This window comes from Bos grunniens, chromosome 3, assembly GCF_055505025.1.
Source record: "Bos grunniens cultivar Pamir isolate PY7600 chromosome 3, Bosgru_T2T1.0, whole genome shotgun sequence".
NCBI lineage: Eukaryota > Metazoa > Chordata > Mammalia > Artiodactyla > Bovidae > Bos > Bos grunniens.
The window spans coordinates 15,821,797-15,835,567 of record NC_141167.1 but is presented as its reverse complement, the minus strand read 5'-3'; the positions used below and the strand labels follow the sequence as shown (position 1 = coordinate 15,835,567).

At 44.3% G+C, this 13,771-nt stretch overlaps 1 pseudogene across 1 annotated transcript; it reads left to right on the top strand.

Moving 5' to 3' along the window:
* Window positions 1-11,415: 11,415 nt before the first annotated feature.
* On the top strand, window positions 11,416-13,266 carry LOC147375090 (general transcription factor IIF subunit 2 pseudogene; annotated as a pseudogene). The gene is made up of 2 exons (XR_015156627.1): window positions 11,416-11,716; window positions 12,251-13,266. The product of XR_015156627.1 is annotated as a general transcription factor IIF subunit 2 pseudogene (transcript).
* Window positions 13,267-13,771: the final 505 nt, after the last annotated feature.

Here is a 13,771-nt window from a genome sequence, read left to right as displayed (position 1 = left end):
CTTTAACATCAGTCCTTCCAATGAACACCCAGGACCGACTCCCCCCAGGATGGACTGGTTGGATCTCCTCTCAGTCCAAGGGACTCTCAAGAGTCTTCTCCAACACCACAGTTGTATGGGAATCCTGTACAAAGCCATAAAAACAAAAAAATAGAGGAAGGATTGAAAAAGAGATAAAGCTATCATTTATAGATAATTTGATTACTACCTTATTAAGAAGAACAATTATTACACCTCATGAGAGTATTCAGCAACAAGGTTGCTGGATACAAGATCACTCTACCAAAATCAGTTGCATTTTTTTTTTTTTTCTGTAACAGCTATACCCAGTAAACATGAGACATTATCCACAATAGCAATTCAAATTATTAAATAATAATTAAGAATACATAAGACCTCTATAGAGAGAATTTTCAAATTCTTAAGAGTTGATGATCTGAATAAATGAACAGACATTCCCTGTTCTTGGATAAGGCAGTTTAATATAAAGATATTAACTTTCCAAGTTGATCTGTAAACTCAACACAAGCTAAAAATTTCAGTTGGTATGTTAAGTAAACTTCCTCTACAACTTATGTGCAATAATATAAGTCTATTAATGGTTAGATCAACTTCTGTTTAAAGAAGAGAAAATTCAGGGATTGGTATGTAATATAACTAGGAAATTAATATATAATGAGGGGGTACCTTAAAACAATGAGGAAAAGTGGATTGTTTAAAATATGTATTAGAGACACTTTCACTATCTGGACAAAAAAAGAAAGAAATCCCTGCTGTTGGGTTGCACTCCACAGACTTGCAAGCCTTGTAGCTGCCTAGCCTGCAGAGGGAAGAGGAGTCTGGAGACAGTGCCAGAATCATCAGCAGTTTATTGGACAGGGGATATCACACATCCAAAGCAAAAGATCCTGGAGTGGCACCCCACTGTACGTGACTAGCAGGACATGGCAGCAATCTTCGCTACCTGAGAGGAGAGGGAGGCTACCATTTATGGGGGCATGATGTGATCAGTTACCAGGGAGACTATGGCTGGGGCAGGAGGCAAGCAGTTCCTGATTAAGCCCTATAATTAAGAGGATTGGATAGTCATGTGAGTGAGGCAGGCCCTGGTGGAGCAGGGTTGGGTGTACAGAGAGCAAGAGAACAGCCATCTTGGGTGGTCTGACCATATACTACACCTATATACCTTGCTGGACCCTGACAATCTTGGTCCAGCTCTCTTCCATGATATCCCTGGGATCAGGTATGTAGAGGTGCTCTGCAACCAAATACCACAAAGGCCATACAGACATCAGCAACTAGAGGGTATCAAGAGTAAGATACCTGGTACACTAAAAACAGGGATTGCCAAGAGGTGGGCAATTTTAGAGCCAGGCACTTGGCATGCAGGACAGGAGGAAGGTGAGAGTTGTCAGTCATCCCTACATGGTCACATTAGCTGGGTCACTCTTCCATGGAAAATCGCTGCAGACGTAGCAGTCTAACTCATTTCACAGTGAAGCCACCATTATCACGCAGTCCGTGAACAGATTCCCTCCACTCAGGCTAGGGAGGAAATGTGAGATGTTTAACAGGCACAGTACAGGGGAGATCATGACCATTATACAAAATAAAAACAGAAACTGCATTCTGAGATAATACCATTCCTGCCTGAGGTGTTTCTCCTGGCCTGAAATACCATATCATCTGTCCACCTCTTGGAGAAGGAAATGGCAACTCACTCCAGTATTCATGCCTGGAGAATCCCGTGGACAGAGGAGCCTGGTGGGCTGCTGTCCCTGGGGTCGCACAGAGTCGGACACAACTGAAGTGACTTAGTATGCATGCATGCATTGGAGAAGGAAATGGCAACCCACGAGTCAATGTTCTTGCCTGGAGAATCCCAGGGACAGAGGAGCCTGGTGGGCTGCCGTCTATGGGGTTGCACAGAGTCGGACACGACTGAAGCAACTTAGCAGCAGCAGCGGTCCACCTCTGTCCCCATAGCTGGTGCCCAGTCCGGAGAGGTGGTATAACAATGGCACAGAGTTAGTAGAATGGGGAGGGGGGAGCATCTTTCCCTAGTAGGGTTCCAGATTAATTACCTTAGTCATCTTGGGTGGGGCTGGGAAGAAGATAGGTGAAATCTCTAAGTCCCTTTCTAATTCTACTCCTCATCGGGTGACAGACCCAAACCACCAGGAGCTAACCTGCCAATCCCAGGGCCATTTTATAATGTTTCCCTGGGGGCAGATCCTATGATAGCAAAAAAATGAGCTACTATCCTGACCAACAGTTGGCAACAGTCCTTCAGTAGTAAACAGTTGAACTCAGATGGTGTTGACTAGTTGCCTCTGGGTTCACATGGCATTCACAATCACTCCTGGGATGTCCAGTTATAGTTTGTAGGACTTGAGTTAGCCTCCTGGCCCATAGGTTGAGAGCAGGATTCCTGTCTCAATGGTGGTTCTGTCCCCTTCCCTAGCTGGGACCAGAAGTCCAAGGGGCCTCTTATTTTGCCATTGCCAAAGGCCTTAACCAAACCTTTCTGAGTAACTGGCCATGTCTGATTCACAAGCCTGTCCCTATCCCTGAGTTAATATCCCTGAAGTCTGTATCAGTACTCATTTAGGGGTGGTGGGTCAGGGGTATACTTGTATTTTGTGGATAATTCAGGTCTTTGCACTTTGTCTGTATTCACCAGCCATCCCTGTGCAATCAGATGAGTCACAAGCATGGGGCTGCTACTTTTTAACTGGAAAGAGACTCTGAGGTTAAGAAAATATCAGCAGTATAATGAAAGAGAAAGACATCTCTTCATGTAGTCAGCTGCCATAGAGCCCCTAGCTAATATCAGCTATAGAATATACAAGGAAGTCCTGCAAATCAACAATAAAAAGGTAACAACTTCCATGGGAAAATGGGCAAAGGAAATAAACAGGCAGACTCCAAAAGTTGATAAGCATATGAAAATAGCCTCAGAATCATTATAATAAGAGATATGCAAATTAAAGAAATAATGAGATACCACTTTATACTAATAATAATTGGTAAAAATTAGAAAACTGATAATGCCAAAGGACATCAAGGACATGGAGGTATAATCGGTGTAGCCATTTTGAAGAGCAAGCTGACATTACCTGGTCTAATTATATGCAGATCCTATGACCTATACATTTGTATATATCTCCATTAAAGGCACATGTACAAGGAATATTCATCATGACATTATTTGTGGTAAAGTGCGGCTGGCAGAAAGTGAACCCCCTGAAGATGCCCACATCCTAATGCCCAAAACCTGTGACTATGTTAATTTACATGACAGAAGGGACTTTGTAGATATGACTAAATTAAGGACTTTGAGATAGGGAGATTAGCCTGAATTATGTGGATGGGCCCAGTCTAATGATCCAGGTCTTAAAAGTGGAAAACTTCCCAGCTGTGGTCAAAAGGAGATGTGATTGCAGAAGGACGGACAGAGACGTAGTGTGACAAAAATTAAAACCTGAAGACATGGATAGTTAATCATACTGTGTTTATGGACTGGAAGACACTATACTGTGAAGATGTCAATTCCTCCCAAATTTACCTCTAGAATCAGTGCACTTTCAGTAAAAATCCCAACAGGTTTTCTCTGAAGAAATTGGCATGCTGATACTAAAATTTATTTGGAAATGCAAAAGACCTTGAATAGCTAAAGGACTTTCGAAAAGGAAGAGCTGAGTTGGAAGATTTTATTATCTGATTGCAAGACTGATTATAGAGTAACAATGGTGTTGGCATAAAGATAGGGCAATGGGACAGAACACTATCAGATGGGACAGAACACTGTGGAAATAGTTTTTGACAAAGGTGCCAAGTCATCCAATAATCTATACAAGCGGTGATGCAATAACTGGGTATTGGAGTGCAAAATATGAACCCTTCATGATAGACACAAAAATTAACTCAAAATGGTTCATAGACCTAAATATAAAAGCTAAAATCATAAAACTTCTACAAGAAAATACAGGAAAAAGTATCTTCACAACTTTATGGTAGACAACAATTTCTTAGAACATAAAAAGCAGTAACCCTAAAGTAGAAATCAAAAGATAAATCAGATTTCATCAATATTAAAATTTCTCCTCTTTGAAATATACCATTATGACTCATAATAAGATGATGACTTAATAAGACAAAGTAAAAAAAAATGGGCAAAAGACAAACAGATGGGTCACAAATGAAGTTATACAAATTGCCAATTTGATGGAAACATAAAATGGTATAATCACTTTGGAAAACAGTTTGGCAATTCCTTTAAACTTTCTTATACACTTACCCCAAGACCCAGCAATTCCAATTCTAGCTGTTTATCAGGAAAAATAAAAGGCTATGTCTACCCAAAGACAAAAACACTCATGGCAACTTTATTCATAATAGCCCCACGTTGGAAACAACACAAGCGCCTAATGTAGCTGTCAGGAGTCGATCAAAAAATAGAGACCACGTAGTTACTTGAACAAGGGAATGTTAATGTTAAAAATTATTAACTCTTCAAGTGTTAGAGAAGGTGATAGGAGAAATATACAGAATATTCTGAAGCTGAGGGAGTGTCCAAGGAAGGAACAAATTGAAAAGACAACCTCTCCTTGAAGCTGGCACTCAAAATTTGTTGGAAAACATGTGTCGTGATATGAGGTGTGCTAGGAACCCAGGCCAGGCCTGATCCATAGCCTCCAGGCTGGTAGGAAACATCCCTCTAGGGTACTGATGGCAGAGGCTGCCAGGGAGACCCTGGAGAGTCCAGGTCAGGAGCCTACTTGCAGGCGGAGTGGTGTAGGCTTAGGACACTTGTGCCCATGTCTGGAGGAAACAGCCTTCCAGGGAGCTGCTGGGTGGAGGCTGGCAGGTGGCTGCACAGGGAATCAGAAGCCTGCTCATCACTGGGATGATCCCTGAGGACCACAGAGTCCACTGTGGGAGGCTCTAGTGAGGTAGGCACAAGCTGTGAGTTCACAGGCATGTTCTGGACACACAGCTGGAGCAGAATGTTAATAGATGCTGCCAGGCATCTGCCTCTGGGAGCAGGGCAATTGCAAGAGAAACGGAGCACGTGAGACGCAGGAAAAGCTTCTTCCTGCGGTGTCCCTCCATTGCCATCTACTGACACAGCTTAATGCTGTTCTCACTGTGAAGGAGAAATCCGTAAAGGGGGCTATCCAGCTATCGGAGAGCAGGTAATGAAGGGTAGATTTGAATGAGAGGCAACAAATTGACAACAATAATATCTCGCAACATGTGCCATGGAGAAGCAATTGGTGGCAAATCAATGTAACAGGATACCACTCAGCACCAAACAGAATGAATCAGTGGCATATGCAATAGCACAGAAGGATGGTAATAGGACCCTAAAAGAAAGACACCAAACACAAAGAGTAAGTATTGTTATATGAAATTCTAGGCCACACAAGACTCATCTACAGGGAAGAATGTCAGTCAGCATTGCCTGAGGATCTGGAGTGACTGGAATTTTTTTTAACATTTTATTTATTTATCTGTATCAGATCTTAGTTATATTTTAAAGGGACTTGGTGTTTTCAGTGCTGAGGGCCGAGGTTCAACCACTGGCCAGAGAACTAAGATCCCACAAGCTTCTCAGTGTGGCCAAAAATAATAATAAAATTTATAAATTAATTTAAACAAATTTAAAAATGTATTCAGTAAAAACAAGACTGGGCGCTAACTGTGGCTCAGATCATGAACTCCTTATTGCCAAATTCAGACTTAAATTGAAGAAAGTAGGGAAAACCACTAGACTGTTCAGGTATGACCTAAATCAAATCCCTTATGATTATAAGTGGAAGTGACAAATAGATTCAAAGGATTAGATCTGATAGACAGAATGCTTGATGAACTATGGAGGTTCATGACAGTGTACACAAGGTGGTGATCAAGACCATCCCCAAGAAAGAGAAATGCAAAAAGGCAAAATGATTGTCTGAGGAGGCCTTACAAATAGCTGTGAAAAGAAGAGAAGCGAAAGGCAAAGGAGAAAAGGAAAGATATACCCATCTGAATACAGAGTTCCAAAGAATAGCAAGGAGAGATAAGAAAGCCTTCCTCAGTGATCAATGCAAAGAAATAGAGGAAAACAATAGAATGAGAAAGACTAGAGATTTCGTCTAATTAGATACTAATTAGAAAATTAGATACCAAAGGAACATTTCATGCAAAGATGGGCACAATAAAGGACAGAAATGGTATGGACCTAACAGAAGCAGAAGATATTAAGAAGAGGTGGCAAGAATACACAGAAGAACTGTACAAAAGAGATCTTCATGACCCAGATAATCACAGTGGTGTGATCACTCACCTAGAGCCCGATATCCTGGAATTCGAAGTCAAGTGGGCCTTAGGAAGCATCACTGTGTACAAAGCTAGTGGAGGTGATGGAATTCCAGCTGAGCTATTTCAAATCCTAAAAGATGATGCTGTGAAAGTGCTGCACTCAAGATGCCAGCAAATTTGGAAAACTCAGCAGTGGCCACAGGACTGGAAAAGGTCTGTTTTCATTCCAACCCCAAAGGTAGTGCCAAAGAATGCTCAAACTACTGCACAATTGCACTCATCTCACACCCTAACAAAGTAATGCTCAAAATTCTCCAAGCCAGGCTTCAACAGTACATGAACTGGGAACTTCCAAATGTTCAAGCTGAATTTAGAAAAGGCAGAGGAACCAGAGATCAAATTGCAAACATCTGTTGGATTATCGAAAAAGCAAGAGAGTTCCAGAAAAACATCTACTTCTGCTTTATTGACTATGCCAAAACCTTTGACTGTGTGGATCACAACAGACTGTGGAAAATTCTGAAAGAGATGGGAATACCAGACCTTTCCTGCCTCCAGAGAAATCTGTATGCAGGTCAGGAAGCAACAGTTAGAATCAAACATGGAACAACAGACTGGTTCCAAATCGGGAAAGGAGTACATCAAGGCTGTATATTGTCACCCTGCTTATTTAACTTCTATTCAGAGTACATCATGTGACATGCTGGCCTGGAAGAAGCACAAGCTGGAATCAAGATTGCCGGGACAAATATCAATTACCTCAGATATGCAGATGATACCACCCTTATGGCAGAAAGCAAAGAAGAACTAAAGCACCTTTTGATGAAAGTGAAAGAGGAGAGTGAAAAAGTTGGCTTAAAGCTCAACATTCAGAAAACTAAGATCATGGCATCTGGTCCCATTACTTCATGGCAAATAGATGGGGAAGCAATGGAAACAATGACAGACTTCATATAGGAATATATAAAGCCAGGAGGCTTTATATATATCTATATAGATATATATAGATATATATAGAGCCAGGAGGGCTCCAAAATCACTGCAGATAGTGACTGCAGCCATGAAAGACACTTGCTCCTTGAAAGAAAAGCTATGACCAACCTAGACAGCATATTAAAAAGCAGAAACATTACTTTGCCAACAAACGTCCGTTTAGTCAAAGCTTTGGTGGCTCAGATGGTAAAGTGTCTGTCTGCAATGTGGGAGACCTGGGTTCGATTCGTGGGTCGGGAAGATCCCCTGGAGAAGGAAATGGCAATCCACTCCAGCACTCCTCCCTGGAAAATCCCATGGACAGAGGAGCCTGATAGGTTACAGTCCATGGGGTTGCAAAGAGTGGGACACGACTGAGAGACTTCACTTCACTTGGTTTTTCCAGTAGTCATGTATGGATGTGAAAGTTGGAGTCTAAAGAAAGCTGAGCACCAAAGAACTGATGCTTTGGAACTGTGGTGTTGGAGAAGATTCTTGAGAGTCCCTTGGACTGCAAGGAGATCCAACCAGTCCGTCCTAAAGGAAATCAGTCCTGAATATTCATTGGAAGGACTGATGCTGAAGCTGCAACTCCAATACTTTGGCCACCTGATATGAAGAACTGAGTCATTTGAAAAGACCCTGATGCTGGGAAAGATTGAAGGCAAGAGGGGAAGGGATCGACAGAGGATGAGATGGTTGGATGGCATTACCGACTCAATGGGCATGAGTGTGAGTAAGCCCCAGGAGTTGGTGATGGACAGGGAGGCCTGGCACGCTGCAGTCCATGGGGTTGCAAAGAGTTGGACACAACTGAGCGACTGAACTGAACTGAAAAAATATATTCACAACTAAGACCTGGCACAACCGAATAAATAATAAGTAAAAATTAATATTAAACAAAAAATAAACATAATACGATCTCCATTTATGTTTGATTTAAGGAGTGGGAATAGAGACACGCTAAACTCAGGCAGCAAGATAACCAGGACGTGAAAGCAGCTGTCTGCATGAAAGTCGACATGAAAGTTGCCCATCTTGGGAAAGAGACTCTTACCTGAAGGAGCTGCCCCACCAGGCTGTGTGTCTGCTCGCCACCATCCAGTGTCCCCCATGTCCCCCAGGTCACCAGGATGCAGCAGGCCACATTCTCAGGACTTCTGGGAGGGGCCAGGTGCCCCACTGGGAGGGACAGGAGGGCCATGATGGAGAGTGGGGATCATCAGGCCTGGTGAGGGCTGGTTGGGGCAGATGTCCTAGCAGAGGCAAGGGAGGCTTATGTGGGCCCAAGGTCCACGCAGGTTGGGGAAGAGGCAGGGTGTGGAGGAGGGGCAAGGGGCACAGTTCAAGGGAGGTGTGTCAGAGAGGAGGGGAACAAGTTGGAAGGGGCAGCGAATGGAAGGGAGAGGGAGAGGGGAAGGTGGGTGGTAGGAGGAGCAGGGGCATAGGCCAGGGTAGAGGTGATCCAGGCAGGAAGGTGGGAAAGGGCAAAACTAGTAAGAGGAGCGAGATGGTCTGGGCATGTGGTAAGAAGGGGACCAGTGTGGTCTGAGTAGCTGCTGACTGAGGCAGGCATAGGGTGAAGAGACAGGGATGACATAGGGACAAAAGGCCAGACAGGAGGCAGGAAGTGAGCCAAAAGCTGAACCTGGGCAGGCGAAGAGGCCATCGAGCAGGAAGGAGACAGGGCAGCTCCTTCTGTGACTCTGGGCTGAGAAGTGATGGGTTCAGTGTTCAGCATTCTTTCTGTGCTTAATGCCTTTATGACTCAGATTCCATCAACAGGCAGTGCTAAATTCTGTGGCATTTTGACTTGGAAGATACCTTTACCATGAGTACGCCTTCTCCATCTTATAAATAGAGAAACAAAGGCTCAGAGGGTTGCCCAAAGTCCCTCAACAGTTAGTTAGGGGCACAGTTTGGACAAAATTCAATCCAGAGATGACAAAAACAGTCCCAGGTTGACCAGGGAGTGGGTCAAATGGGAGGATTCTCGAGGGCCTGGAGGGGTCACTCTGGCTATTAGAGCCCACCCTAGATAGAGGCACTGGAGGTATCTACTCTCCATCTTTGAAAGGTACCTTCTATCCATGACTAGCATTGTCAGAACCTGCAAGGAGCCTCTTGTCTCCCCACCATGAGAAAGCCCACTACATACACCCAGGAAAGGGGCTGAACATGAAGGAAATACCAATACTGACCTGCTCTCCAAAGAATGAGTGAGTGAGTGAGTCAGTCAGTCATGTCCAACTGTTTGCGACTCCACGGACTATAGCCTACCAGGCTCCTCTGTCCATGGGGATTCTCCAGGCAAGAATACTGGAGTGGGTAGCCATTCTCTTCTCCAGGGGATCTTCCCAACCCAGGGATCAAACCCAGGTCTCCTGCATTGCAGGTGGATTCTTTACCAGCTGAGCTACCAGGGAAGCCCCCTCAGACAATAATTTAGCTCAATGGGCTAGAGGTATGGGGAATGGGGTAGGAAGGACCTGGAGCAGGGGGATGGGTCAAGGAGAATTTAGATCCTCCCTCTAGTCTTTGCATTAGATGCTGCTACATCTTGCTTACTGTCTCATTGGGAGTTCACCAGGTAGGGACATTACCTCCATTTTAAGCAAGTAGAAACTATGCCCAGATTGGCGGAGGCACTTGCCCAGGGCCACTCAGCACTAGAATAACAATACTAAGACCAGAATCCTGGCACCTGAGTCTGTACTCTTTCCATTAAATAACTATTGGAAAATGGGATGGAAACACAAGGGAACAAGTCCCTACACTAGAATGAGAAAGTTTTAGAGGTGGGGCAGGGCAGATGGTGGTGGCAGATGGTGAAGAGAAGGAGAATTAGAAAATTATGGAGATTTTGCAAAAAATGATGGTGAGCAGCAGTCCCTTCTGGAAAGGCTTTGGAAGCCACCTTAGACAGAATGGACTTCATTCTATGACAAATGGGGAGGCTCCCAAATCTATGAAGAAGGAGAAAGGCATGTTTAGAATCATGCTTTAGAAACACTACTCTGACTCCAGCATATGAGATGTAGGGACAGGAGGAACCGGGTTCAGAGAAAAAGATATTGCACTGAACCAGGAGAGGAAAATCATAGAGGGGGAAATCTGAGATGAATTAAGGAGACAGAATAGGTAGAACTTGCTGGCCCACTGGAGCAAGACATGGGGAGAAGTAAGCTTAACGCTCAAGTATCCAGTTTAGGAGACAGGGTGGAAGGGGAATATAAGAAGAGTAGGTTTTTTTTGACCGGGGCAGGGGTTCCTGGTTTTGACTTACTAAGAATCATATGCAGTTGAGGACATCAGCTGGCATTTGGGTGGCCTACCAGAAGCTCAGGAGAGAGAGCTGAACTATGGATGCCCTTTCGAGAGGCATCTGCTGAAATATAATTTTCAAAATGTGTGTCAAATGAGAAAGGACATCACCTGAGCCAATGGGCAGCATTTATGGCCCAAGACACACTGAGGTGCCCAGGAAGGAGGCTGAAATGGCAGCCTTCGAGGCAGGAAGGAACCCAGGAGCTTGTGTCATGGAACCACAGAAAGAGTGTTTTAAGAAGGGAGCAATCAGGGAAGGAAATAAAGACTTTCCACATTCAGTCAGAGGGTGAAAGAAAGTGAAAGTGAAAGGCGCTCAGTCCTGTCTGACTCTTTGTGACCCCATGGACTATACCGTCCATGGAATTCTCCAGGCCAGAATACTGGAGTAGGTACCTTTCCCTTCTCCAGGGGATCTTCCCCACCCAGGGATGGAACCCAGGTCTCCCACGCTGCAGGTGGATTCTTTACCAACTGAGCTATCAGGGCAGCCAGAGGGTAGTGAGAGCAATTTGTTTTTCTTAAATTTTTTCATTTTTTATTTTTCAGCCACACCCGGGGCATGCAGCTCAAGCTGAAAAGTAAAATCCCAGTTCCCCAACCAGTGATCCAACCCACACACACCTTGCTTTGGAAGCATGGAGTCTTAACCACTGGAATGCCCCAGTGAGAGCAATTTTAATTCTGAGTGGAAGTGCTTGGTCAGGGACTGGGAATAACATGTCCCACAACTCCTCAAAATACCTGCATCTCCTGCCTTTTTAAAGACGCTGCAGCAAACTCTCTTCCCTTGAACCCACTCTAACTGGAGAATTAAAGAAAATGGGTTCAGTGGAGGAAATAAATCAAGAAGGTTCCCACCCTCAGGATTATGCTTTAGGAGATGTTTGGGGGAAAACCCATAACTGAATCAAGGTGATTGGATTTTCAGTCTGGTTGTTACCTAATCCCATCAAGGACTCCCTACCTGTAGCAATAAATAGGGCCATGCAGAGAAACTCTGTTCTCATTTCCAGGGAGAGGCAGCGTGGAGCCTGAGTGAGTCCCTGCTCAGTAGAGAGCACCCTCCCTGGCCAGCCTTGCTCGACACAGCTTTCTGCTGCCTGTGGTGAGTCTCAGCCTGGTGGAAGGGCCTTCCCTCCTGGCTTCCTTTTGTAAAATTATGCTCACTCGTTGCTCTCTCTGCCTCCCTCAAAGAAATAAACAAAATTATTAAACACCAACAGCAAGTGATAAACTCTACTTTCATGGTGTTTAGAGTCTGGAGTGGGGTAGAGATATAGGATAATATGATGAATATGTAAAAATATAAAGAATCTAGGATGTTTCATGTGCTCTGGAGAAATATAGAACAGGGGAGAGGGGAAGCTTGGTAGAGTAGGTGTTTAGGGATGACTGTGTCTTAAAAATTCCTACATTGGTAGATTGAAGCTCCTGTAATTTTAATTGCTGAAGTATTTCGTCTTCACCTTGTGCCACACAGTTATCAAACTCCCCACTTTTATGGTTTGCCATCTCCCCTTATTATGAATAATTTGACAATTGTACAATTGTTGGAATTGATAGCATAGCACTCTGTGGATTCTAAGACCCCATCTTTGAACATTTCTGAATGTGCGTGTATTTCCTGCTTCCTCTCTAGGCTTCTGGATTCCACCAGCTGGTTTTGGTGTCTCGCTTCCCCTGCATTCCTAACTCTGCACCCTCAGCTCAGGTGCCCATGGCTTCCGGAGGCAGCCGACTCAAGCCCCAGAGCATTCCACTCAACTTGGAGGGAATCCGACAGAACCAGCGGATGTGGCTGGTGAAGGTACCGAAGTACCTATCGCAGCAGTGGTCGGAAGCTCCTGGAAGCGGTGAAGTAGGGAAGCTGAAGATTGCCACAAATCAAGGGAAGTCGGAAATCTCCTTTACTCTGAATAAGGAACTTACAGACATTCGGGGTACAGATGGACAACCGGCCCCGGTCCACGCTCCCACGGAGCATCAGTTTCTCTTGCAGACAGACAGAGGGCAGGTCCTCACGGTGCTGACTGAGCATGAGCCAGATCAATTTTCCCTGCAAGGAACCGTGGTCCATCGCGGCGAATGCAGACCTGCTCCCAGTGAAAACTACATGAGGCTGAAGAGGATGCAAATAGAGGGGGCTTCCAAACCTGCCAGGACTGTACAGAAACTGGAGAAGGTGGTCACGACCAATTATAAACCTGTTGCCAATCATCAGTACAATATTGAATATGAGAAGAGAAAGAAAGAAACCGGAAAGAGAGTGAAGGCGGATAAAGACCAAGTGTTAACCTTGCTATTTGCTGCCTTTGAGAAACACCAGTATTATAACATAAAGGACTTGGTTGGCATCACTATGCAACCTGTGGTGTACCTGAAGGAAATCCTGAATGAAATTGGTGTTCGAAATGTAAAAGGACCCCACAAAAACACTTGGGAGCTGAAGGAAGAGTACAGGTGTTACCAGAGAGCAGCCAAGAGAGAGTGAGACAGCCCTTTGTCATGAAGGTGTCAATATGAGCTTGAAGATCTTCCAACACAAAAACTGGTGTGAGGCTGTGCTATTAGGGGGTAGGGAGGTTTAATATCTTTTTAAGTATTCACATTTAGATTGTAAAACAGGGAAATAAAATAGGCTGTAAATTGAGAAAATATTGTCTGAGGACTTCTCATCTTTGCTGCATCCATAAAGAGCTCAGCTCATCTAAGTCTAAAGAGACCTGGCATCAGAAACTGGGCGGGGGTGTGCAGGGGATGTGGCTAGGGGTGGAGGTGGGGGCTCTGCTGGGAGTGGGGATGCAGGCAAGCAAATTCAATCTTCTAAAATGACTGAAGGACAAAGTTGCTTCTGAAATGTTTAAGATATGGTCCCTTCGTATGTAGAAACATGAATGAAAAAATATTAAGGGTAAGAGGGTGAGATCATTAAAACTGCTAATTGACAGGTGAGGAGGATGGTGTCCGATGGAGTGGAAACAGGTTGTATTACAGGTCCTTTACTTACTTCAAGGAAGTCATATGTGGATTGTATTTTGTTTTTCTTAATGATAATTTGGGGTTTTATGGTTTGTCTGGTTGGTTGGTTTGGGGTTTTTTGTGGGTTTTTTTTTTTTTTGGTGGCTAAGCTGGGTCTTTGTCGTGGCCCTCGGGCTCTCTA